The sequence below is a fragment of the Triturus cristatus genome, chromosome 3_1 (genome assembly GCF_964204655.1).
Source record: "Triturus cristatus chromosome 3_1, aTriCri1.1, whole genome shotgun sequence".
In the NCBI taxonomy this organism is placed as follows: Eukaryota; Metazoa; Chordata; class Amphibia; order Caudata; family Salamandridae; genus Triturus; species Triturus cristatus.
Window position 1 is genome coordinate 700,471,257 of NC_140583.1, and position 24,327 is coordinate 700,495,583.

General features: G+C 46.1%; 1 protein-coding gene and 1 long non-coding RNA gene across 2 annotated transcripts in view; one reads left to right on the top strand and one right to left on the bottom strand.

The window, feature by feature from the left end:
* LOC146860822 (uncharacterized) overlaps positions 1-19,398 on the bottom strand; it is a 64,405-nt gene extending 45,007 nt beyond the window's left edge. The window contains exons 1-2 of the long non-coding RNA XR_014978871.1: positions 19,331-19,398; positions 19,103-19,240 (exon numbers count right to left, since the gene is read on the bottom strand). This is a non-coding gene — a long non-coding RNA (uncharacterized LOC146860822). The remainder of the gene's footprint in view (positions 1-19,102; positions 19,241-19,330) is intronic.
* The window catches only part of LOC146860813 (sperm-specific sodium:proton exchanger-like), a 4,738,575-nt gene that overhangs the window by 4,217,954 nt on the left and 496,294 nt on the right, over positions 1-24,327 (top strand). The window lies entirely within an intron of this gene.

A 24,327-nucleotide genomic window follows, 5' to 3' on the forward strand; every position in this document is an offset into this window, starting at 1 on the left:
TGATCAGAACGCGATTGTAGTATATAAAGAAATAAATCAGCTAGTAAGGACACAATATGCCCTTATCTCCATCTCTAGACAGAGTGAAATATGTCAACTAAAACATAAGAGGTCTTGATTGAAGGCCTTTGATCGAAGAAGGGAATCTGATAATAAATGGATTAATTTAAGAGATGCTGCAGCCTCAAATGATCTCAGAAAGTACTGTTTTTTACAAGCACTATCCTGTGATTGTAGAGCGAGTGATCAAGCAAATCCCATTTCGGATATGGAGTGGACAAATTATAGTTCTAATCTTTACTCCGGTAGTCATAGTGGTAGTGGCTCCTTAAACCTAAGAGTAGATGTACATTTTTATGAATTATATGGGCCTATTTCAACCCAAAAGATTGAGGGGCTTATCAAGAGTGCTTGAGCCTTGGTGGCAATGTGCCTGGATGAAATCCCAATTTTAATTATTAAACAGGCTGAAACACTCTGGGCAGCTTTTGCAAAGTAGCATTATTGTGCCTCTTTATAAAAAGAGTTCATACGAAGGAGGACCTCCTCACAATTCAACAAGACTTTAAGAGGGAGCTCCAAGAAGTGTTAAAACCCAATCTAGACACTTCCTTGGAGGCACTACGGTCAGATATTCCAGGCAAACTAACGTCACTTCAACAAGATGTGGACTCAGTGGGCACTCGAGCACTAGACCTTGAGGCTAAGGTGTAGGAACTCGATCATCACACTAACCCGACAAAAGGCTCAATGCAACTCCTCCAAGCACAGCTCCAGGCATCCAGCTTGAAGTGTGAGGATCATGAGAATAGATCCCAGAGATAAGTATGGCTACACAATCTGGAAGAGGGTGTGGAAGGTCCAGACTTAGAGGTCTTTGTCGCTGGGCTATTCTCTGAGATACTAAGCTCCTCCGGCATCGGGTGGGACGGCCAAACCCTGGAGGTGGCAAAGGTCCATGGGATGTCCTAGCCAAGCACCACTCCTTTAAAATGAAGGAAACGATCCTTCAAGCAATGCAGAAGTCTGTGGATGTCTCCTTTAAGGGTGCCACATGTTGTCTTTTCCCAGACATTGCTCCATCCATAATTATACGTTGCCAACAGTTTCGTCCCATCACGGACTAACTGAAGAAAGACAATATAAAATATCGATGGACCTACCCGTTTGGCCTTGTGTTCACCTTCCAAAATAAGAATCAGCATGTCTCCACTTTACCTGAAGTGGCAAATGTGCTGGGACTCTCAGATACACAAATTACTGGAGATGCCACTGCAAGACCCTCAGAGAATGCAACAGCGAATTGGGATAGGGGCCACCTTACCTGGGGTGACTACGCCGTCTAGTATGCCACCCTCCCGTGGGTGGAGGCATGGCATAGTCCTGATTGGAAGGGCCCCCCCATCCTCAAGATGGCGGGGACTGAAAGTTGTGTTTTACCTCGCTTCTCCCCACCTTAGGGGTGGGGTTGGCAGAGGTGGGCACATCTCCTATCTTTTTTTATTTACTGCCGGTTTTCCCATCCAAAGTGGGGCTGTAAACCAGGGACTGCCGTCTGCTGCTAGTAGCAGAGGCTGTGGGTTGCATTACAAAGGCAGTAGGCCTTGAATCTCCCCTCTTTGAGCACTGGCCCATCCAGGGGGAGGAGGCATGACATCTCTGCCCAGAATGCGCATGGTGTCTGGTCCCAGAGAGCAGGGGCTCTCTAACGAGGGATCCAGAACCATGTCTGGTAGTTCCTGGCTGCCTACAGTCTGTCAGAGACCACACCAGGGTTGGTAGGAATTCAGGGCCGCCTCTGAGCTGCCATATGGGTACATGGTACAATGAATCCCACACTGGCATTAGTATGGGTTCATGGAATGGAATAGTTTGATAGCAAACACTCCTTTATTCAGTGGAGCCATCATGCTGCTGTGGATCTCCAGTTGTCGAGTTCCCACTCCATGTACTCTCTATGGCTTCACTGGCACTTACAATATTAGGAAATTACGCCCACTATTGTAGTTATTTCTTACCAATTTGTGATGACCATTTAGGACATGATTCTTCTCCGTATTCACATGCAATTTTTCAAACATGTACCCAAACTTGGAACCAGGTACAATTGGTACCATAAAAACACACGAGATGATGGACGGAATGTTGCACATTGGCAAAACATTCACCCCCAGTCACATATCTGGGTTTAATCCATCGTTAATTTGCTCACCACGCCACACTAGTTCAGACATGGCCATATGCAAATCAGTCTTGACCCTGTGCCTCATGGGAACAGTCCAGCCCGAACTGCCAAGCCATGTCTTCCCTGGACCGGAATTAAGCATCCTAGGACCGGTTTTGGGGTTTCACCCCTCTTCAGCCAGGATAGCTTGACTCCAGTGGCGTAGTGAGCACGGGATCCCATGTAAGACATTCAAATGGATCCCCCTCGAACACAGAAAGACCGTCACTCACGCCCTGGTCACCAGCAGGGTCGACTACGGCAACGCACTCTATGTTGGAATAAACAAAAACCTCACCCGCAAGCTACAGAACATCCAAAACGTCAACGCAAGACTAGTCCTCAACCTGCCAAGACACTGCCACATCTCCCAGCACCTGCGCACATTCCACTGGCTCCCCATCGAAGCTAGAGTCACCTTCAAGATGCTAACCCAGGCTCACAAGGCCCTCAAAGGCACCGGACCAGCATACCTGAATAGCCGACTTAAATTCCAGGCACCCCAAAGGACCCTACGATCAGCCCAGCTCTCCTACGCCGTGGTCCACCGCACCAGAAAGACCAGATCGTGAGGCCGCTCCTACTCCTTCCGCGCAGCCAGAGCCTGGAACGACCTTCCGCTCCACCTCAGACAGATAACATCGCTCCCCATCTTCGCAAGAAACCTCAAAACCTGGCTCTTCGACAGACCCCCTCCTTGATGGACTGGAACCTGCGAACTCACCCCCCAGTGCCTTGGGACCCTTACGGGTGAGTAGGTGTGCTTAAAAAACACCTGATTTGATTTGATAGGGTTTTTGATTCTGAACCAGTTTCAGACTTTGACATGCAATTCTCTATATGATTTACCCCCTGTATTAGTAGCAGTAATATATCTTTATTCGGCTACAAAAATAAAACCATAAAAGAACACAGCTATCAAAAATAAATACCTCATCTAGACAACATCCTGACAGGCTTACTAAATCACTGACATTATGTTACAAAGTGTATCAAATATTTAAAAAAATCATCGAGAAAGTAGATCAAGAGAATAAAGTGCATAACGAAGACAGTGCAAGATCAGAGTGCTGAAGTTTTCTCTCTCCATATTCATTATAAAGTGCTGTTAAAATTCTAAAACATTAAGGGCCATATGTAGGTAGCCTAACATTTACCGCTTCATAAATACCGAATTTTACCGATTCGGTATTTATGAAGCGGTAAATGATATGTAGGTAATCTATCGGTAATATTTACAGATTCGGAATGGGTCGGTAATTTAGAATCGGTATTTACCGATTCGGTAATGATGCATACCTTACCATTGATTCCTATGGGCCAGGAGGCCCATAGGAATCAATGGGAAGCCAGTTACCATTACCGAATCGGTAAATACCGAATCGGTAATGGGGGGAGCACAATCAAGGGTGGCAGGGTGTCACAGTGACACCCTGTTGCACCCCTGATTCCTGCATGTGTGCACATGTGGCGCACATACATGCCCTAAGGGCATGTATGTCTGCCACATGGCACTGTTAGTCCAGCAAAATATTGCTTTTTGCAATGTATTCGGTATTTAGCACCAACATATATTTGGTGCTAAATACCGAATTATTTTCCCTACACATCACTCATTTGAGTGTCACCTACATCTCATTTCAGGATTCGGTATTTACCGAATCGGTAAAATTACCGATTCGGTAACTTTACCGATTCGGTAAATTACCGAATCCTGAAATGTGCCCCCTACATAGCAAAAGCCTAAATACCGGTCGATAACGGGATATTTACCGAAAATCGGCCGTTACCGACCGGTATTAGGCTTCCTACATATGGCCCCAAAAGAGCAAAACCATTGAGGCACAGGATCATTTGATACACTTGTCATTCTTGGCCGAGACAGTACAATGAGGGGTAGGACAGATTGAGGGCTACATGATTCAGGAGCTGTAAAAACAAAAGATCACAAAACAGAGTAATTACCTCTGAGTTCCAAGCACCAAAACCTTATCAAAGGTCAGCTTTGTCAATTTTGGAAAAGAGCAATAAGACTAGGGTATATTAATGTAATTCAAACAGAATAGTATGAATTACAATTGGTCACAGGGGACATGTGTAAAAGGAGTACACAAACAAACAAACACACAAGAACAGAGTGCTATCGCTGTTTAAAGAAATGGCTGGGCTGCCATGTGCTTTAGCACGAAGGCCATAAGCTAAATTAGGACTAGGCCTCCTGAAGCTTAATTGTGCTATTCAGAAACCACCCGACAGTCACACAAGTGTCAACATCTTTAAGCATTAGAATATACAGCTGTGCAAGCCTCACCTGTTTAAAATATAAATCCTTTAACATTGGAAATATCACTCTTTCTGGGAATAGTATAAAACGGACAGAAAAACACAAAGGGCCTCATGTAGGTAGCCAAATACCGGTCGGTAACGGCCGATTTTCGGTAAATATGCCGTTACCGACCGGTATTCAGACAAGTGAGATGTAGGAGTCCAAAAACCAATTTTCGGTAAATATGAGGCGGTAAATACCGATTCATATTTACCGAATTCCAAAATACCGAATCAGAGTTACCGAATACATAATTAACGAATCGGTAAATATGAAGTGGTAAAAATGAAAATGACATGTAGGAGCACTCGGTAATTAAGAAATCCAAGAAAATCGGTAAATTAGAGTCTGTAATTAACACGGATTGAAAGCAGGTGGTAACCATCAACAATGCATATTAGCAATCCCAAAATGCTACAGCGTGGACAACATGGCCGCTATGTACGTCATTGCAAGGCGCCTACGTCTACAGGCAGCAGGACTGAGGGTGTGGCGACGGGAGGAACAAATCTACAGACAGCGCATCACACTATTCCAGCTGACTGATGCAGAGATACATGAGAGGTACAGGCTAGACCCCGAAACCATCATGGACTTAATCAGGGACCTACAGCCACTCCTGGACCATCCAATAAGAAGGGCGCACGCCATACTCCCACATGTGCAGGTGCTCTGCAGCCTACATCTGCTGGCATCCGGCAGTTATCAGGTGGTGATAGCTGCGGTGGGTGGGGTATCCCAGAGTTGCCTGTCACGTTTCTTCAGGAAGTTCCTGGATGCCATGATGCAGAGAATGCACCACTACATAAGCTTCCCAGACACACAGGCTGCACTGCAGAAAACAAAAACAGACTTTTATCACATGGCACAGTTCCCCCATGTCATCGGCTGTATTGATGGTACACACATCCCAATCTGTCCACCAGCTGATACAGAGCACATCTACAGGAACAGGAAGTCCACCCACTCCATCAATGTGCAGGTGATCTGTGATGCAGGGAACATCATCACAGATATTGTTGCAAAGTTTCCTGGGAGCACCCACGACTCTTACATCTTCCAGAATAGTGGGATCTACACACGACTGAGTGCCGGAGAATTCGGAGAGGGATACCTGCTAGGTAAGTAACAGTGACGCCCCTTGAAACCTGCAAATCATAGTGTATAGAGGCATGTTACTGATGGTTCCCTTTTACTCATCCAGGCGACAGTGCATATGCATGCCGGTCATTCATCCTCACTCCCTACCTACACCCAGCAACCCAGAGTGAGAGACGATACAACGTGGCACACAAAACAACACGCAATGTGGTGGAGCGCACGTTTGGACTACTGAAGAGCAGGTTCCGCTGCCTGCACAAGAGCGGAGGCGCACGCCAGTACAAACCCATCACCTGCTGCAAGATCATTGCCACTTGTGCAATGCTGCACAACCTTGCCACGAAAAAAGGTACAGATGTGGAACTGACATATTTTGAGGACAACGAGGATGAGTCAGGCCAGCCAGAGGGCAACGCAGCTAGAGTGCCAACTGCAATCGATGGGAGAGAGAGACGGGCAGATATCACATGCAACTATTTCTGAGTAAGTAAGGGGACACAGCGAGTTGTGAGAAGTCCTGACGTAGTTTTAATGTGGCACCACGCCATGAACACATGAACAGGCCAATCTGGCAATATACCATCTATACAAGGAGTATGTCCAGGGTTACGTCACCCAATGGGAAGTGGCTAAGCAGGGCTACATCAATGTTTGCGCATACGCGCTGCAGTGGTGGATTGCACGGCCTGTGCATCCTCACTAGAGCCAACCCCAAGCCGCCTGCTGCTCCTGCGTGCTTCTGGGACGGGGGGTGTGATGCTGCTGCTGGTGTCGATGCTCTCCGCAGCATCCCCTGCAGCAGTTGTCGACGCCTGACTAGTCAATAGCACCCCTAGTGCACTTGTCACCTGCACCATCCCCCGAGACAGGTCGCTGCAGCACTGTGTTAGGCCCTCCTGCATCGTCACAGAGCGCCGGCACAGTAGAGAAGTCGCAGTTGCCAGACGGTTGAGTGCCCTGCTGGTAGTGTCCCTTCTCTGGCGTTCCCGGCGCCGTGCTTCGATGTCAGCATCTAATTTGCTGCACAACTGCTGGATTGACTGGGACATGTCCCGAATGCCCGCAGCCATGCCGCTAATGTTGGTGTCCATGTTGACTAATGTTGTCGTCATCACCCGCATGTGCCTCTGGACTGACATGACTGCCTTTGATTGCAGGCGCTGTTGCTTCAACATTTGGCCCTCGAGCCCCAAGAAGACACCATGGCCGTCAGTGGGTGCTGGTGGACTCTGGACACGCGACCTGCGGCGCCCTCTTGCTTCCGTCTGTGCTGCCTGTGAGGTGTGGGGCACAGTGGCATGGCTCCCTTCCTGGGGCCCGGTGCGGTCTTCTGGGCCCATGCTGTCGTCTGACGAGGTGTCTAAGGCTCGTAGCCTGGCTGCTGGACGCCTCCTCATTCTCACACCTGCAAGCGGAGATGTGGCCGGTGATTCGAACATGAGTGGCGATGCTGGCTCTGGTGGTGGTGATGCTGGCTCTCGGTGAGGTGATGCTGGCTCTGTGTGCGGCGAGGCTGGCTGTGTTGGTGGTGCGGCTGCCAGTGGGCCTGCTCCCTGGTCTGAACTGGTGCTGGCTAGAGGTGATTTATGTGGCCGGTGTGCCGTCTCTCCTGCAGCATGCCCTGTCCTGCATGATGTCACATCTGTGGACAGAAATACAACATTGGCTCAGTGTCCCCGAAGGGCTGCATTGCAAGCGTCACAATAAATCATTTCACATTCCAATATGTCCCCTGTCTCCTTGTGCCTCGAGTGCGTGACATGCCTTGTTGCCCTGTAACATTTACGTCATGGTTAGTGTTGCCCTGACTACATCTCCCGGAATGCATTGCCTGTCTGCACTGACACGTGTGGACTGCAGTGTGATTCTCGTTTCACAATGGGGGATGTGGGATAGGGGTAGGGGGGGCTACATTGCTGTGCTTTCGTCTTACCTTGGTGTGTTGCGGCTCTGGCAGAGCTGTCGGCGTCCCCAAGACCCACGACGCTCTCTTGCTCGATTGTGGCCGCCACCAGCTCCTCCAGTTCGGTGAGGGCAGGTGCCCTGTTGGTTCCACCTCCGGTCTGGCTGGCCTCCTTCTGGATGTCGCCCATCTTCCTCTTGGTTACAATCCGGAGGTCATACCAGCGCTTTTTGAGGACCTCAATGTCCCTGTGGGTCACTCCCACAGCATTGACCTGCGCCTGGATGGCCAGCCATATGTTGCGCTTTTCAGCCTCAGGCACTTGCAGGGATTGCCTTCCAAACAGCTTCTGGTGCTGCTTCACCACCTCCTCCACCAGCACCTGGAGTTCCTTGGGGCTAAATTTCAGCTTCCTCCTCCTTTCCCCTCCGTCTTTCTGTGTTCTCTGGCTGGACATGCTGTTCGTTTACCCGCTCGCACATGCAACGGCTCCCTGCCTCTCCTCTGCACTCCAAGCTTCTCCAGGGTCGGCTAATTATGTACACCTGCCTGGGTGTGGCCACTTCGGCTAATTATGTACACCTGCCTGGGTGTGGGCACTTCCTGGTTGGGTGGGCTGTCGTTGCACTGGATTAGCTGTTTCGTCAAGTCATGTGATTTGATTTACCGAATCCGTACATACCGAATCGGTATTTTCCGATTCGGTAAATACCACCTCGGTATTTACCGATTCGGTGAATAACACCTCGGTATTTACCGAATCGGTAAATACCACCTCGGTATTTACCGATTCGGTGAATTCCGATTCGTGATTACCGAATGTTACCGAATCGGTAACTGTTACCGAATTTTTACCTACATATAACTTACCGATTCTAATTTACCGATTCGGTACGGCTCGGTATTTAAGAACCGGTAAAATTTATTTACCTACATGAGGCCCAAAGTGAGTAACAGACTGTGTGAAGAGGTTATACTCACTAGGTCCAATGGAGCCAATGGCAGACCACCCTGTGGTATTTCACTTCTCTTGTTATATCAGCATATTGTCTTATGAATGCTTCATGTTATGTCAAGTTGGAATCCTAGGCATGTCATGGTGTTCTAAGCATGAGACGGTTCTGTATTTGATCAGTTAGTGCTGTTGCCTGCTTGCTGATGGATGGGATCTTTCTCTTGGAATAAACTTCATGGGAATAGTATTCCCGAGTCCTGAGTTTATTGTCCAATAGTATAAAATGGACAGAAAAAGACAAAGTGAGTAAAGGACTGTGTGAAGACGTTATGCTCACTAGGTCCAATGGAGCCAATGGCAGACCACCCCTTAGGAAAACTGATCAGTTGCAGAAATGCGCTTAATCTGAACCTTATTGAGAGCTCGTAAAAACCCTCCCTAGCAGAAATGGAATACAATTAAAAAATTCCGTTTCGTCCATGTATAATTAGTCTTGGTAATGTTATCAGGAAGTAAGAACAAAGTAGGGTCACCCAATGTGGCAAATTGAAGTTTGATATAATTCTGACAGGAGATCGCTCTAACATTGTCCAGGGAGAGGCAATCCCTGAAAATCTGCATATTTAAGGTTTTCAATATATACAACCGGGCAGGAAGGAAGAGACTCATGGGGGAAAAGAAAAGTAGGGGAGAAGACCAAGAAGGAAGATAATCATGGCTGCACAATCTCTGAAAATATTTAATTTGAACATTGGAGAAATGGTAGGTCTGGAAAAATGCCACAGAGTACATACATTTCTGAAAAGGTACAGAATAGCGGTAGCTGGATTACAAGAGACACACATATGGGGGGTTACCATCTCTAGCATACGTAAAAGATGGAGAAGACAGCTGTATGCTACCTCATATTCGTGCTTCGCACATGGAGCCCTTGTGTGGGTGGCTCCTGGCGTCCCCTTTCTACACTTGAACCATGTCCTGGGCAAAGAGCTTTGTATTATCAGCGACTACGCCCCGAATGCGGATTGTCCCGATTTCTTCCCATTCATCCTCAAAGCAGCAACACCTTATATAGATGCAGAGATCATGCTCCTGGGGGATTTTAATTTTGTCTTCGATGCAGTTTTAGACAGAGAGCCCTCTAGAGATAACACCAAGCCCCGCATGCTGCGATTGCTGGAAATGTTAATGCAGGGTATGCAACTCAGGGATGAGTGGAGGGCTAGGAGCCTACTCAAGTGTGTTCTCCTGCTACACCCCAGCGGCCAATACATTCAGCTGCATTGATCACTGCTGTCTTACATCTGGGCTATCCGCGGCCACGGAGGAAATGTCCTACCTTCCTCACTATTTACCTGACCATGCACTGCTGCTGCTCAATTTGAAGAGCAGAGCGGGCTGACCGGCCATTCCGCTTTGGAGGCTATTGGCCCGATTCACAGAACTAACTTAAGACAAAATCCTAAACTTACTACCATTTTGGTATTTACAGAAGGCACTTACTCATTTTGGTATTCACGGAAGGCACTTACTCTTTTCGGTATTCACAGAAGTTAGGAGTCCTAACTTTAGGACTCCTAAATGCCTTCTGTGAATACCGAAAGTCTTAAAGTTAGGATTTTTCTCAGTTTAGTAGTAGTAAACTTGGAAGTCCTAACTTTACTACTCCTAAACTGAGAAAAATCCTAACTTTAAGACTTTCGGTATTCACAGAAGGCATTTAGAGTCCTAAAGTTAGGACTACTAACTTCTGTGAATACCGAAATGAATAAGTGCCTTCTGTGAATACCAAAATGAGTAAGTGCCTTCTGTGAATACCAAAATAGTAGTAAATTAAGGATTTTGTCTTAAGTTAGTTCTGTGAATCAGGCCCTAAGGGTGGAAGCCCTTATGGACCCACCCTACACAAATACAGTTTCAGAGGCCCTACAGCACTACTTGGTCATAAGAGGGGTATGCCTGAAGACCACATAAGTGGTGAAACAACAACTGGGTAGGGATATCGCAGCACTAGAGGACCAACTATATAGGCTAGAGGGCACCATACACACAATGCCTGCACACATGACCGAATGGATTCGGGTCCGTGGAGAACTGCTTGAGGCCTCGGCTAGATTAGAAAAATTTACATACACTATATACAGACAAAAGTTACTTATGGAGGGGGACAGGTCTGTAGCACTTCTCGCTAGATTAATCAAAATGGAAAAGGAACAGATACCTATTTTGCAACTTCAAAACAATAATGGGGTCACATTGCAGATGCAAGGGGCATTCCTAAAGGAATTTGCAACTCATTTAGAATCAACATGCACTGGTGACCTTCCGGATCAACCGCATAGGCTGCAAGAATTCCTAAATGGAATTGTACTCCCTACTCTAGAAGAAACAGACGCGGAAGCCCTAGGGGCACCAATCTCAAAAGAAGAAATTCTTGCTTCTATTAAGAAAGAAAAGCCCAGAGGGTGATGGGCTCCCTGCAGAGTTTAATCAGAAATTTGCTCTGCTGCTGGCTGATCGGCTGCTAGAGGTGTTTAATGAAGCCCTAGGCCATAAAGTACTACCGAACACTATGTTGGAGGCAGTGGTGACTATGCTCCCAAAGCCAGACAAAAACCCCCTCTTTCCGAGCTCCTATAGGCTGATTTCCCTACTAAATATAGATGCCAAAATAATGAGTGGAATTCTAGAATCCCGATTGTTACCTTATATGCCCCAACTGATCCACCCAGGTCAAGCTGGATTTCTTCCTAAACGGAATACCACATGCGCCAAGTTTAGAAAAGAAGAACTGGGAACTGGGCCTGCTAGATATACAGCAGCTTTTCAATTCAGTGGAATGAGACTATATTTGGGCAGTGCTGGGAAGGATGGAAGTGGGAAGACAATTTATACAATGGAAAGAAATATTATACGTGTTTAAACAAAGAGAGAGTAAGGAAGGGTTAATCGTCGGGATGAAACTCCCAGTCTCCTAGGGTCATGTATCAAAAAACAAAGAGGGAGTGTCCCCAGGACTTAACGTCCTAATGTGCTGTAGAAATGGAGAGAGATATGGCAAAGAAAGGATTCTTTCTTTATTTAAGAAACCCCTCACTCGCCAACCTGGTTGGTGACATGCTTCATCATCGGGGTCCACCCAAATGACCGAGTGCCACTTATGTGTGCTTCGACGCCTGTAACTACAGCGGAGCTGGGGGTTTTTTAAAAGTGAAAAGGGTGTTGCAAGTGAGTGAGTTAAAATTGTCTTTGTATTACTCCCTAAAAAAAATTATTTGGAGTCACAAGACACAATTTAAAACCTGGTGAGATACTTGTATTGGCTAAATTGACCAAGAAGTATCACTAGAGCCCGCCGGAATACCTGCAGTGGGGCCTCAGGATTCCGTGAGGCCCCACTGCAGGTATTCCGGCGGGCTCTAGAGTTATTTGACAACGCATCTATAGCCAGCCCCCCACGGTTTCCATGGGGTGAAACTTCATTTAGTTTCACATAAATCTTTTTTACTTACACAGAAGGCTGTAAGGGTGCTGAACCGTAAGTAGACGGTCTGGCGATCTGTTGAATCTGGGAAGGGTGCGCTTTAGCGTGCGCAGACCTCCCGGTTCACACACTTGGTCCTGACGAAAACCTTGCACTGTCAATTCTTAAGGTTGAAACATGTTGACCATATATTTACGAAATCACTGATACTTCTCGGTCAATTTAGCCAACACAAGTTTCTCACCAGGTTTTAAATTGTGTCTTGTGACTCCAAATAAAATATTTTAGGGAGTGATACAAAGACAATTTTAACTCACTCACTTATAACACCCTTTTCACTTAAAAAAAAACCCCCAGCTCCGCTGTAATTACAGGCGTTGAAGTACACCTAAGTGGCGCTCGGTCACTTGGGTGGACCCCGATGATGAAGCATGTCACCAACCAGGTTGGCGAGTGAGGGGTTTCTTAAATAAAGAAAGAATCCTTTCTTTACCATATCTCTCTCCATTTCTACAGCACATTAGGATGTTAAGTCCTGGGGACACTCCCTCTTTGTTTTTTGATAGAAGTATCATACACCAGACCAACAGCAAAGGTACGCCTGCGAGGACAGGTTTCGGAAAGTTTTATATTACGGAAAGGTACTCTACAGGGATGCTGCTTGTCCCTGCTGTTGTTCACTATCACGATGGAGCCTATAGCGGTCACCTTGAGAATCAAAATAGAGAAATGGGGAATTTGATTGGGGACATGAACCATGTGGTATCCATGTATGCTAATGGCACGCTGGAATACCTACGCCACCCCCAAAGAAGCCGTTCCGGCACTTATTATGGAATTTGAGAGGTATGGGGAGCTGTCTGGCCTACGCCTTAATCTAGGGAAATCCTAATTATTCCCCATGGGGAATCTAGTAGGGAAAAATGAAGCTGAGTTGCCTAGTGTGGGGATGAAATGGGTACAAGAAGAAGTAAGGTCCCTAGGGATTAGATTGACACATACACACAAGGCTTATTTAGACAGTAAAATAGGAAAGAGAGGAAAGAGGCATTAAAAGATTGGTTGACTTCTGGAAGGAAGTCCCACTGTCCGTAATGGGTAGAGTAGCGCTGACGAAAAAGGTCATTCTGCCACGATTTCTATATGTCCTTCAAAATTCCCTGGATAGGGTCCCATACAGGTACTTCTTACTACTTGAAAGTCTGATAGTAGAACTAATGTGAGGAGAAAAAAGGAAGCGGATAAAGCTGAGCACCTTGCAGAGGTAGAGGGGGCAGGGGGGATTGGAGGTCCCGCGGCGACTAGAATTATACTACATAGCTGCACAACTTCAGCATGCAGTGCACTGGTTAGATGAACAGGATAATTGGGAAAAACAGCTGCTGGTGGGTACGCATCGGAGGACCCCTCTCCCAGAGCTCCTTATGCTGGGATCTGGAGTGCCTGAATCCTTCCCATATATCATAAGACATGTCGCCTTGGTTTGGGAACTTGCAGTACAGAAGGTAGTTAAGCGAGCACCCTACGCCCCAGATACACCGCTATGGATAGTAAAACCCTTCAAAATGATAGGGCAGACAATGAACATTAACATGTGAATAGAGGGAGGCTGCCACACGATGGGAGACTTATGTAGCGCTGAGCGGTTTATAATGAGAGAGGAGGCAAAGAATGCATTTGAGCTTGGCAGGGGGTAATACCTGCAGTATGCAAATATCTCTGCACTGGCCTGGCAAGTGTGGCCGGCATTCCCACAAGACCACCCATCACAACAGTCCTGCAGATGATAACCACCCTAGCGGAAGGGTGAAAACTGGTGTCGCACATATACAGAGTGCTTAGGGAATGATCTCTCCACCAGTCCCCTCCCAACCACACAAAATGGGACAATGCGCTGGACAAACCCCTCACAGCGACAGAATGGAAGAAAGTACTCCATAAAATATACCCGGAGCGCGCAAATCACTTTCCTAGATGTACAATTTATTCACATGCTGTGGGATTGCCCCGTAGTAACACACTACTGGGAGAATGTACTAGACCGTTTTATATAAAATGGGGTGTCTATCAAGCCAGGATGCCCATGAAGAAGGGAATTAATTTCCCGAAATGCATTGGGTTATTACCCACTTTTGACCCTTGAGCTTCTGTGAAATATCAACGGTTAAAGTACTGAGTAAAATGAATTGAACATAAAAGTCAGAGTAAAAGGCCAAAGGAAATGTCAGAAAAAAACTTTGAGAGTAAAGATAACAAATATAAGAAATTGATTCATTGGACCCAAGCCTATGGTGTGGCAGTGCTTCCTGATGGGATCTGCCAGTAGATTCCGATTGTGGAGAATGTACTAGACAACCTGCAAACTGCTACATGATGGAAAATACCAACCACTATTAAAGGGGTGGAGCTGGGGCTTCTCCCCTCGCCAAAAAACAAAACAAAACTCAGTAGAAAATGTGTCCAACTGGGCCTGGTATTAGCAAAAAGGAAGATAGCAATTCGATGGCTGAGCTCTGATTCCCCCACAGTCGAGAGCTGGGCTAGGGGCGTGCAGGAATGGGCCACAGCAGAACTAATCTGAATGAAAAGAGCCTGACGTGATGATAAGCTTGAAGAAGACGCGAGGGCCTGGTATCTATGACAACAGACATACTTAAGGGAAAAGACTACCTGGAGGGGAGGTAGACTTGTTGCAGTCAGGCCAAGAAGAGATTGACACAGTGGCGGCGCCCAAAGTCTTTCCAGCACCCGAGAATAGCACAGAAAGATGAGGTGTATAATAATGAGACAGTTCTTTCTTCTCGGTGAAAGTATAGCATCTCACAACCTAACAGGGTTAGGGGTAATGGGGTAAAAGTTATTGTTATCCATAGTTGAAAAACAAAATCATTGGTATATGCAAAATGTGTGTTATATTTGAAGCAGGGGAAGCGCTGAGAACCGAAGCCTGTGATATGTTAAATTTGTATCTCTGCTGAGCGGAGGCAGGGAATATGTAAGGTGATGTGACATACCTGAATGAAAATGTACTGTTATTATGCAAAATGCCAATAAAGATAATAAAACAAATAGAACAAATCAGCCTAACTAAAGTTCATTCACCCTTGGACCAAATTAAGGTCCACTGCCACAGAGGCCTTAATTTAATGGTATCTAGAATGTACTTGAGGCCCAACTCCTCATGAATAGCGTAAGTCAAGGGACTGTGCGGGACACCAAAACCTATTCTCCTCAAGTTAAATGGTCATGCAGTCCCTGTATGCCTAGATATCGCTACTGCAACATGTAGCTGACCCCCCTCTTAAACATTTTAGATAATATGAATTGTTGATCTTTTGTAATATTGATTGTACTGTTTCTATGCCTTTTTATGATATTTATTTATCGAAATAAAGTACTTTGACTGACTGACTGACTGATGTAGCGGAAACATATTTAGCCTGGTAGAGGTTAAGTAGGGCCTTGAATAGTTTCTTCTTCAGCCTAGCACCAAAATCAATAACTGGCGTAAGCAAGATTCTTTTAGAGCTAAGTAGGGGCCCCCATCTATTTCTGTCATCTAACAGGATACCAAAGTAATTGAAGGTATGAGTGTGGTTAATCCTTAAGTTATTACAGAAGATGGCTTTCTGCTTAGCTGATTTGGTGCCAATGACCAATACGTAAGATTTTGAGTCATTAATAGTGAGATCAAGGCTATTCATAAATTTCGAGAAGGAGTTGAGAAAACACTCAAATCCTAAAGAAGTCTTTGACATTAGGACGGTTTCGTTCGCATACAGATGAGCTGGTAATGGTCGCTTGCCAACATGAGAAGCATCACTTGGTTTTCCCAGGAGTACCTCATCTAGGCAATTTATGTAGATAGTAAAGAGCAAAGGCGCCAAAATACCCCTCCCGGCCTAACACCCTGTGTGATACAGAAAGGCTTGGTATAGGAACCATCCAGACCTCACATACGCTGACATATCACTATAAATGTTAGCCAGGAATGAGCCCAGGGCTGGGTTGACTCCTAGGGACAGCATCATGGACCAAAGCTTAGTCCGATTCACCCAATCAAAGGCTGAGGTAAGGTCCATGGAACACAGAAAATGAGTGCCCTTTTTGACCATATTATTTTTTGGAATTAATAGATATAGGTTCAGGCTCTTGCCTATGGTGGTAAGGCCAGGCCTGAAACCATACTGCAAATCAGAAATGATGTTGCCTTCCTTGGCCCAGGATTACAGCCTTTCCAGGACTACTTTACCCAACACCTTGACAGTTGTGTGAATTAAGGGGATAGGCCTATAACATCTTGGGTCTGCTTAGTCTCCCTTTTTGAAAATCGGAACAATTGTAGAGTGGGACTGAATGGGGGGTCTAGGAATATTGATGCATTTAAAACCCTGGTCAGCAATGGGGTCGAAATAGCAACATCCTTCCGAAAAAAGATCTGCGGACACACCATCGGGCCTTATTACATGTGAGACGCCCGATAGCACTGGCCAACTCATCAATCGAAAAAGTGAGGCTAAGATTGCCCATCCCCCTATAGCATCCAATTTAGCTATGGCCCCAGACCCACACTCAAAAGTAAATGTGGGCAAAATGCTCAGACTACTTGGCTTCATCAATTACTGAGATGATGGAGTGAGTGTCCTTGGCTGCGAGGAAGGGGTGATTGACAATATTCCAAAAGGAGGTGCTGTCTTTAAGGTTGCTTGCTTTTATTAGTTGATCTCAGATGTCAGCCCTAATAGATTACGTCCTGTTCTTTAAGGCCTTTTTATAAATGGCTCAGAAACAGGTCACCTCTAGTGTATACTGTGGGGAACCTTTAAGAGCCTTTGCAATCCTACTCATTACTTATCCACAGAAAGAGGTTTCCACAAAACTCCTTCAGAATCACCTTCGTCCACTTGAGACATCTGCCTTGATCTACCAGGGCAAGGATGTTTGTAAGGGGAGTTGACAGAGTCTGGCTCCAACAATGTAGTTTTAACCATAGCACCCATCAGGGGATTATCGTCACTCTAACCAGACCTCTAGGTCCGATACTCGACTAGACAGGTATTAGACATGAAGATATCATGATAAAATCCACAATTGATCGACAGCGTCTTCCAGGGGAAAACCCTGGCACACCTTATGGCAGGGTTGAATGTTAAAGTTATCTAGAATCACAACTGGGGTGTAAGACGTGGAACTTAGTCCAGGCACCAGGAGGGAGATCTTATAGTTCTCTAAGAGCTTGTCCAGAGAGGTGTGACCATTTGGGTTATATACATTTAAACTCAAGAGAGTGGTTTTATCACGGAAGGTGAATGAGACTGCCCCAATATGTGAGGAATTTGTTTCCACCTCAGTCAGTCAACAGTTCAGGGTCAAAGAGATGAAGGTGCGCAAGCCCGCCTTGGCCCGTCCAGAGGGAGATGGTATTGCAGGACAAAAGAAATGAGCAAAGCCATCAAGAAAAGGTGTAATCTTGACTGACCACGTTTCCTCGAACTCCAGCATATGATATGGCTTTACAAAATGAAGCCAATTCATGTCCTAGGCCTTTTCCAGAAGCCCTGTGACATCACATGAGAGGAAGCTGATTTGCTGGGTGAGGAACGAACATCCCCTCCTCTTTTCGGGACTGGAGTTTCTGTACCTCAGGGAAGGGTTGTCAGTCCACCTCCTTAAGGGTGCTTAGGGCCTCCAATCTATTAGAGAAAGTATGAGGGAAAATGAGAGCCTCAGGACCACCAGGGTGAGTCTCAGAAAAAGCTCAAGTCACATGGGGGCGAGTGTGCATAACTGGCTGAACCCAATACCTGTGGGAGTGCTTTCCAACCCCTTAAAAGAAGGCAAGATACCCCCAGCAGTCCTGTTGTTCTTGATAGTCACTACTATGCAATTGCCAGTGGAAAGTTTGTATTACCGCCCAAACCCAGTTCACCCTTCGTATCTTGTTAATCTGAGAATTAATGTTTGAATCAGTCCCTGCCCACCTGGTTAACCAGTGTGTGACTTTGTTTTTTATCTGTAAAAAGCCTTGGATATCGTTTGGCAGGTGGAGAATCCAGCTGGTCAAGGTTAGGCGGGGGGTCATCGAGAGGTGCTTCTAGCATGGCCCTTGTGTGCGGTTAATTTAAGATTTAATTAATAGAAGAATAGCCAGACACAGGAGCACAATGGGGGCAGCCCTCACTGTGTGGTCAACATTACGGTTACCACCAAGAATGTGCATTGTACCCGAAGAACCCCCATGACCCACACTATTGAGGCAGCAATGGTCACAAGAGAAGCCATGGGAGCCGTAGGGTTCAATATTAGGGGGTTATTACAAATAGCATGGCCACCCCACAAAGGTGTGCTGAGGTTAGGGATGGCTGTGATGTAAGCACACCAGGGCTGATCAACAGGGCGGGTCAGATGTTCACAATGCGTACTTGATTGTTTCACCAAAAGGAGCTTCAGGAGTCTGTTATTAGCTGTATAAAGGTCTATACCCAGTGTATAAAGTGCAAAAACAGTGTCTTTGATTGTATTAAAGTCACTCCTCAGGGATCCCAAGGTGGTCATAAGATTATCTAAGTAAAAAGATATAGGGGTGATGTGGCCTAGGCCAGTCTGAATCCTGTCCTTCCCGCTGATGTCTGAGTTAGCAGGGTTATGGTAACTAGCTGGCAGTGCAGAGGAAAAGCAATGCTCATTGCGGGCTGTAGCATGCTCCAAGAGAGGCCATTCAGTGGCAAGAATCGTCCTAACAGCATGCAGGGTGATGGAATCCAATTACCTTGCATGCACTGGAATCAGTGAGTAAAGACAGAAGAAATGTTTACACTATGATAGGCACTTTTTGGTTTACCCATATAAAATTGAGTGATTTTTGAGTTTGGGGCCTTTAATACCTCTGTGGTTGGCACATTTCTCCAATTCCCATATCTTCAACTTCCACAATTAGATGGCCTTTAGAGTACAATTCTCCGCTGCATGATGGCGGGCTGTCTTAGGTTCCTTTCTGGTGCCCTAAGGGTTATCTGCTGCCTTTCTTTTGCCCATGCATAAGAGACAAAATCGCAATAAAGGACAGGACACCTTCACAAAGACACAGCAAAATCCACTAAAACAATTACCTGGGTGGATTTAGAGCCAGATGGTGGGCTGTGGAGGGCCAAAGGGGTGGCCTAGCCCAGCCTCTTCTGGCTACTGACAGGCACAGGACACGCCTGCTCTTGGTTTCTTCAGGACAAGATATGCCATCTGGCACAACCCTATAAGGGTAGATTACAGAGAAACGCTATCAACTTCATTGAACCAATACTCATGTCTGAGTACAACATGTCTATATAGTCAAAATATACCTCAAAGCTGTGTCTTGCCTCCAAATGCCGAGGTTTGCCAAGATAACCGGTAGTTGGCTCACCGAAATAACAACTGCAATGAACAAACACATATCACTCAGTGTGTGTGTGACAAGATCTCTCACTTATCTTCATACTGATTTGTATCAAGACAGGTTACCAAGATGCCAACAGTATCACACAAATATATACATGGTGGTGCATGTAAGGCGGCGTGTTTTTGCAATGTTTGTTTGGAATGGAAGAGATAAAAGATTTTAAAGCCAGTGGCAGGGACATTTTAAGGATTTTGGGGGCCCTGGGCCAAACATATTTTGGGGGCCCCTGTTCAGAACAGCTTTGAATTTATGATTCAATTTGAGCCCCTGTTTCCCACGCAGTTTCCGCTTCCTCTGCTGCATTAGCGATCCAGTTTGCATCATAGCCATTAGCCTATATATTCCTGATGCAAACAGATGCGTGCAGCTGACAGCAGTAGGATTTAGTGTTTCCTGCCCTGCTACTAGGTTTTTAATACTTTTTTAAATTGTATATTGTGGCTGAATTACTCTGTGCTTTTTAACAATTTCTTCTACCTACGCGCACTTGCACTTTACTTGATTCTGCTTGCCTGCATCTCCTTAGCTGCTCCGATTCGCATCTCGCTTTTTCTCCATTTCTGGTCCGCCGTGGCTGATACGCCGTTGTGCGGAGGGCTGGGGCTACTATCGGGCTCCTCACTTCCGCCCATGTAGTTTCCGCTTCCTCAGCTGCGTTAGCGGTCCAGTTTCATCAAAGGCATTAGCCTATATATTCCCGATTCAAACGGACGCGTGCCTTCGGCGCGCCGCTGATGTACCAAAGGGAAAGCCCTCTGCGCCCGTCACCATCCGGGAGGTGTCTGGCTCTGGCAATGCTGCCCAGTTCCCCTCCGGTGAGTTTCTTCTACTATATTACAATAGGGAAAAACTGCTTAGCCTTAGGCGGCTACCATTATGTCAGTGTACAGCCGCTGATCCGAGCTTGGAGGTAGACTTTCGATGCAATAAGTGCAACTGGTCTCTCCTCCAGCCTAGGAAACTTGCACCCAAGATCATCCCACGCAACAATAAGTGTAAAAACAATAAGAAAACAGAGGACTTAAATGCCACCCTTTTAAATTGTCGCTCTGTGCAAATGCATGAACCACACATTTATGACCTACTTTTAGACGAACTGCCTGATCTGTTATTTCTCACTGAGACCTGGCTGTCTGTAGCCTCCAACCCTACTATCACCTTGGCCATCCCTACGGATTATAAAATCTTTAGGAGAGACCGACCAAGTGGGAAGGGGGGCGGTGTCACCATAATTTACAATTGAAAACTAGACGGCTCTCCCATACCAATGGAAAACATTGAGGGTGCAGAGTCCTTAGGCTTCTGCTGTACCTTATCCCCCATTATAGCATAGCTGTTTTTCTGATTTACAGACCTCTCATTGCAATTGGAAATGTTATTACTACGCTTAATACAGCCACCACCTCCCTGGCCTTAAAATACAACAACTGCCTTATTCTGGGAGATTTTAATATGTATATGGACAATGGAAAAGACCCTCAAACAATTTCCTTGTTGGGGACGCTGCAGGCCTGCAACATGTTTCCATCTATTTCTTCTGCCACCCATGAGAAGGGCCATACCCTAGACCAAATCTTTCACAACTTTGACATATAAGCAAGCCTACCTCTTCCCATTACCTGGTCTGACCACCTCCTATTAAAATGTGTCATTCCCAACTCTGCCACAGCCCCTCAGGCTAACACAAGGCACAGGGTCCCTAATTACAGGACGTTCCATAAAATATCCATCCCGATGTTAGCAGATGCCCAAGGTTGTTCCTCACCGGAGCTGTCTGGCTGCCCCGACTCGGACACCCTCTCAATAGATTCCTGGCTCCGTACCAACATTGGTACAGTGGTACCAGTTGCTTCCCGCTCCTCAAAGAGGTCGGCCTCACCAGCTCCATGGTTTAACGGTTCCCTCAGATCTAGCAAAAGAAATTGTAGAAAAATGGAACGAAAATGGCGTAAATCCCATCTACCTGCGGACAGGAAGGTGTATAAAGACACCTTAAAAGCTCATTACATTCTTGTGAAGGCAGCCAAGAAAAACTTCTTTCAAACCAAAATAGAAAATGCCCAAAATAAGAGTAAGGAAATCTTTAGCATAATTAAATCCTTTACCGTCCCGAAAGCAAGCACAAAGGAAGGGCCAGGTACGGAAGAATGGTCTAAGCAAATAGCTCAATTCTTCCACAAAAAGATCTCCGTGATCCAACAAGCCTTCAGTAACATCTCAGAGGAAGAACTGACCTTCTACCTTAGTTCCAATAGCAAATTTCACCTCTTGGATCCTCCATCTTTACTAGTTTTCCCTGAGTTTTAGCTTGAAGAGTCACTGACCCTTCTCCAAAGCATTAAGTCTGGCTCTCCTACCGACCCATGTCCAGCGAATATCCTGAACCTATTAGCTCCCACCATAAACCAGCTCTTTAATGCTTCCCTCTCCTCAGGCAAAATGCCGAAATTATTTAAGAATGCTAAGATTCTTCCACAGATAAAAAAGGCAAACGCCAAACTGATGGACCCTGCCAACTACAGGCCAATCTCCCTTCTTCCTGCCCTCTCCAAAGTATTAGAAAAGCATGTAAACAAGGCTCTCCAAAAACACATTGTTGATGGGAAGCTCCTTCATGAGTCCCAATCCGGTTCTAGGGCTAACTACAGTACGGAGTACTCTCTCCTGGATGTGACTGAATTTCTCAAGGGTAAGCTGGACCAGGGAGGCAAGGCTGTTCTGATAGTGCTCGATCTGTCGGCGGCCTTCGATACGGTCCCACATGGATGTCATCCTTCTTGGCAAATAGATCTCAGGACATCTGGCTCCCACCTTTTTCATCCCCGGTTCGGGCCATGAATGTAGGTGTCCCTCAGGGCTCCATTCTCAGTCCTACCCTTTTTAATATAGATCTATCCCCCTTTGCATTTCTGGTAGAGGAAGAGAGCGTCAAAATTGGTTCCTATGCTGATGACACTCAGCTGATTTTTACATGTGAAAAACGAACCGACTTTGACGGTGCAATGATTAGGTCTTGCTTCACAAAGGTTTTTAACTGGCTTAAGATCAATCAGCTGAAGTGCAATCCTGACAAAACTGAAGTTATTTTCTTTGGAAATCCAGAAACGCCTGACTGGAGCTCTTGGTGGACAAAAGATCTGCTGCCCCCGCCCGCGGAAAAGCAGAAAGTCAAAAACGTAGGAATTGTCATAGACAAGACACTCTCCATGCGCTTTCCAATCCAAACTCTAACTGAAGCTTGCTTTGGCATACTCCGGATGCTAAAAAAATTCCTGCCACTGTTACCGCATGAGAGTAGAAAGATCGTGGTGCAGGCTCTGGTGACATCAAAGCTTGACTATGTCAACAGCTTGTACCTCGGTCTTCCCAAAGCCCTTATCCAGCACCTACAAGTAGTACAAAACGTGGCGGCCAGAGCCTTCCTGAGACCTAAACCCAGAACTAGTATGAACCCTATTCTTAAGTCTCTACACTGGCTCCGCATAAAAGAACGGATCAACTTCAAAGCGATGACCATCTTCTTTAAAGCTTTCCACAGCTTAGGAGCCGGCTACCTAAATAAGCGCGTTAACCACTGCACAACATCTAGACCCCTAAGATCTTCCAATGCCTACCTGGCCATCATGCCTAAAATGTGCCGTGCCCGCACTGGAGGCAGATCCCTCTGCTTTCTAGGTGCAAAATTGTGGACTAGACTCCCTGGGTCTCTGAGACTAACCACAGACCTATCCACTTTCAGGAAGAACTTAAAAACCTGGCTTTTTAATAACTGATGGGTCTTTTACGCACGTTTTCCTCCCGCTGTCATGTGCCAGGACACTCTAGTCTGAGTGGCTGCGCGCTTTATTAAATACATTATTTCATTTAATTTCATTAGGTCCCTGACAGTGCAAAGGAACACTCGTCCAAATTCTAAGGGCCTTATTCATGAGGCCTTGTTTCACTTTTATGCCGCCGGTGCGTCGCTTTTTGTGACGCACCGGCAGCGAAAAAAATGTGCCATGTTGCGCCCTATTTACAAAGTGACGCATCTAGGCAGATGCGTCACTTTGTAAACCCCTGCACCACATTATACCTGCGCCAGGTATAATGTATGCAGAGTGGGTGTTCCCCCGCAAAAAGCCTCGTAGAAGTGGCACATTGAAATCTATGAGAACTCAGTCCGCCACTTCTAGGAGGCCATTGCGTCAATATCTTACACCTGCCTCATAGCAGGTGTAAGACTTATGCAGGCCCTTTCACATGGGGCTTGCCCCCTGTGAAAGGACACATTGCTGGACTTGTGTCTATTTTCAGACACACCCCAGCAATGCATCACTTTTGCACCTACAGATACGCCAGAAATACTGACGTATCTGTAACTCCTTGCGACATGATGCGACATACAGTAAATTTGACGCATCCGTCATGTCGCAAGGAGGGTGCACTAAGAAGTGACGCATCCCTGTTTTCACACAGCAATGTATCACTTCTCATAAATAAGGCCCTAAATGTGTTTACATCTAATATTCAGGGATAGGTATGTGTGTTTTCAATATTGTAACACAGCAGCAGCTCACCAATATTACTGCAAATAATCTCTGTGACGCCCTCCCATTTCTTATATGTTAGGCCTTGTTTTTATCTAAAAGAAACTGTATATGGCATGAAACATAAACACATCAGGCACATAAAACATAAATTCAAGGAAAACAGTATTGAAAACAATCTGTTTAAGAAATAATCAAGGTCACTAGGGCAAAAGTCTGGAGAATGGAGCTGACTCTGTCAGGGGGCCCCCTGAAAGGCTGGGGCCCTGGGCCAGAGCCCACTTTGCCCATGCATTAAAACGTCTCTGGCCAGTGGCGGAGGAGCGTCCCCCCACTGCTCTTTGAGCAGTGTAAAACATAAAAATACAAT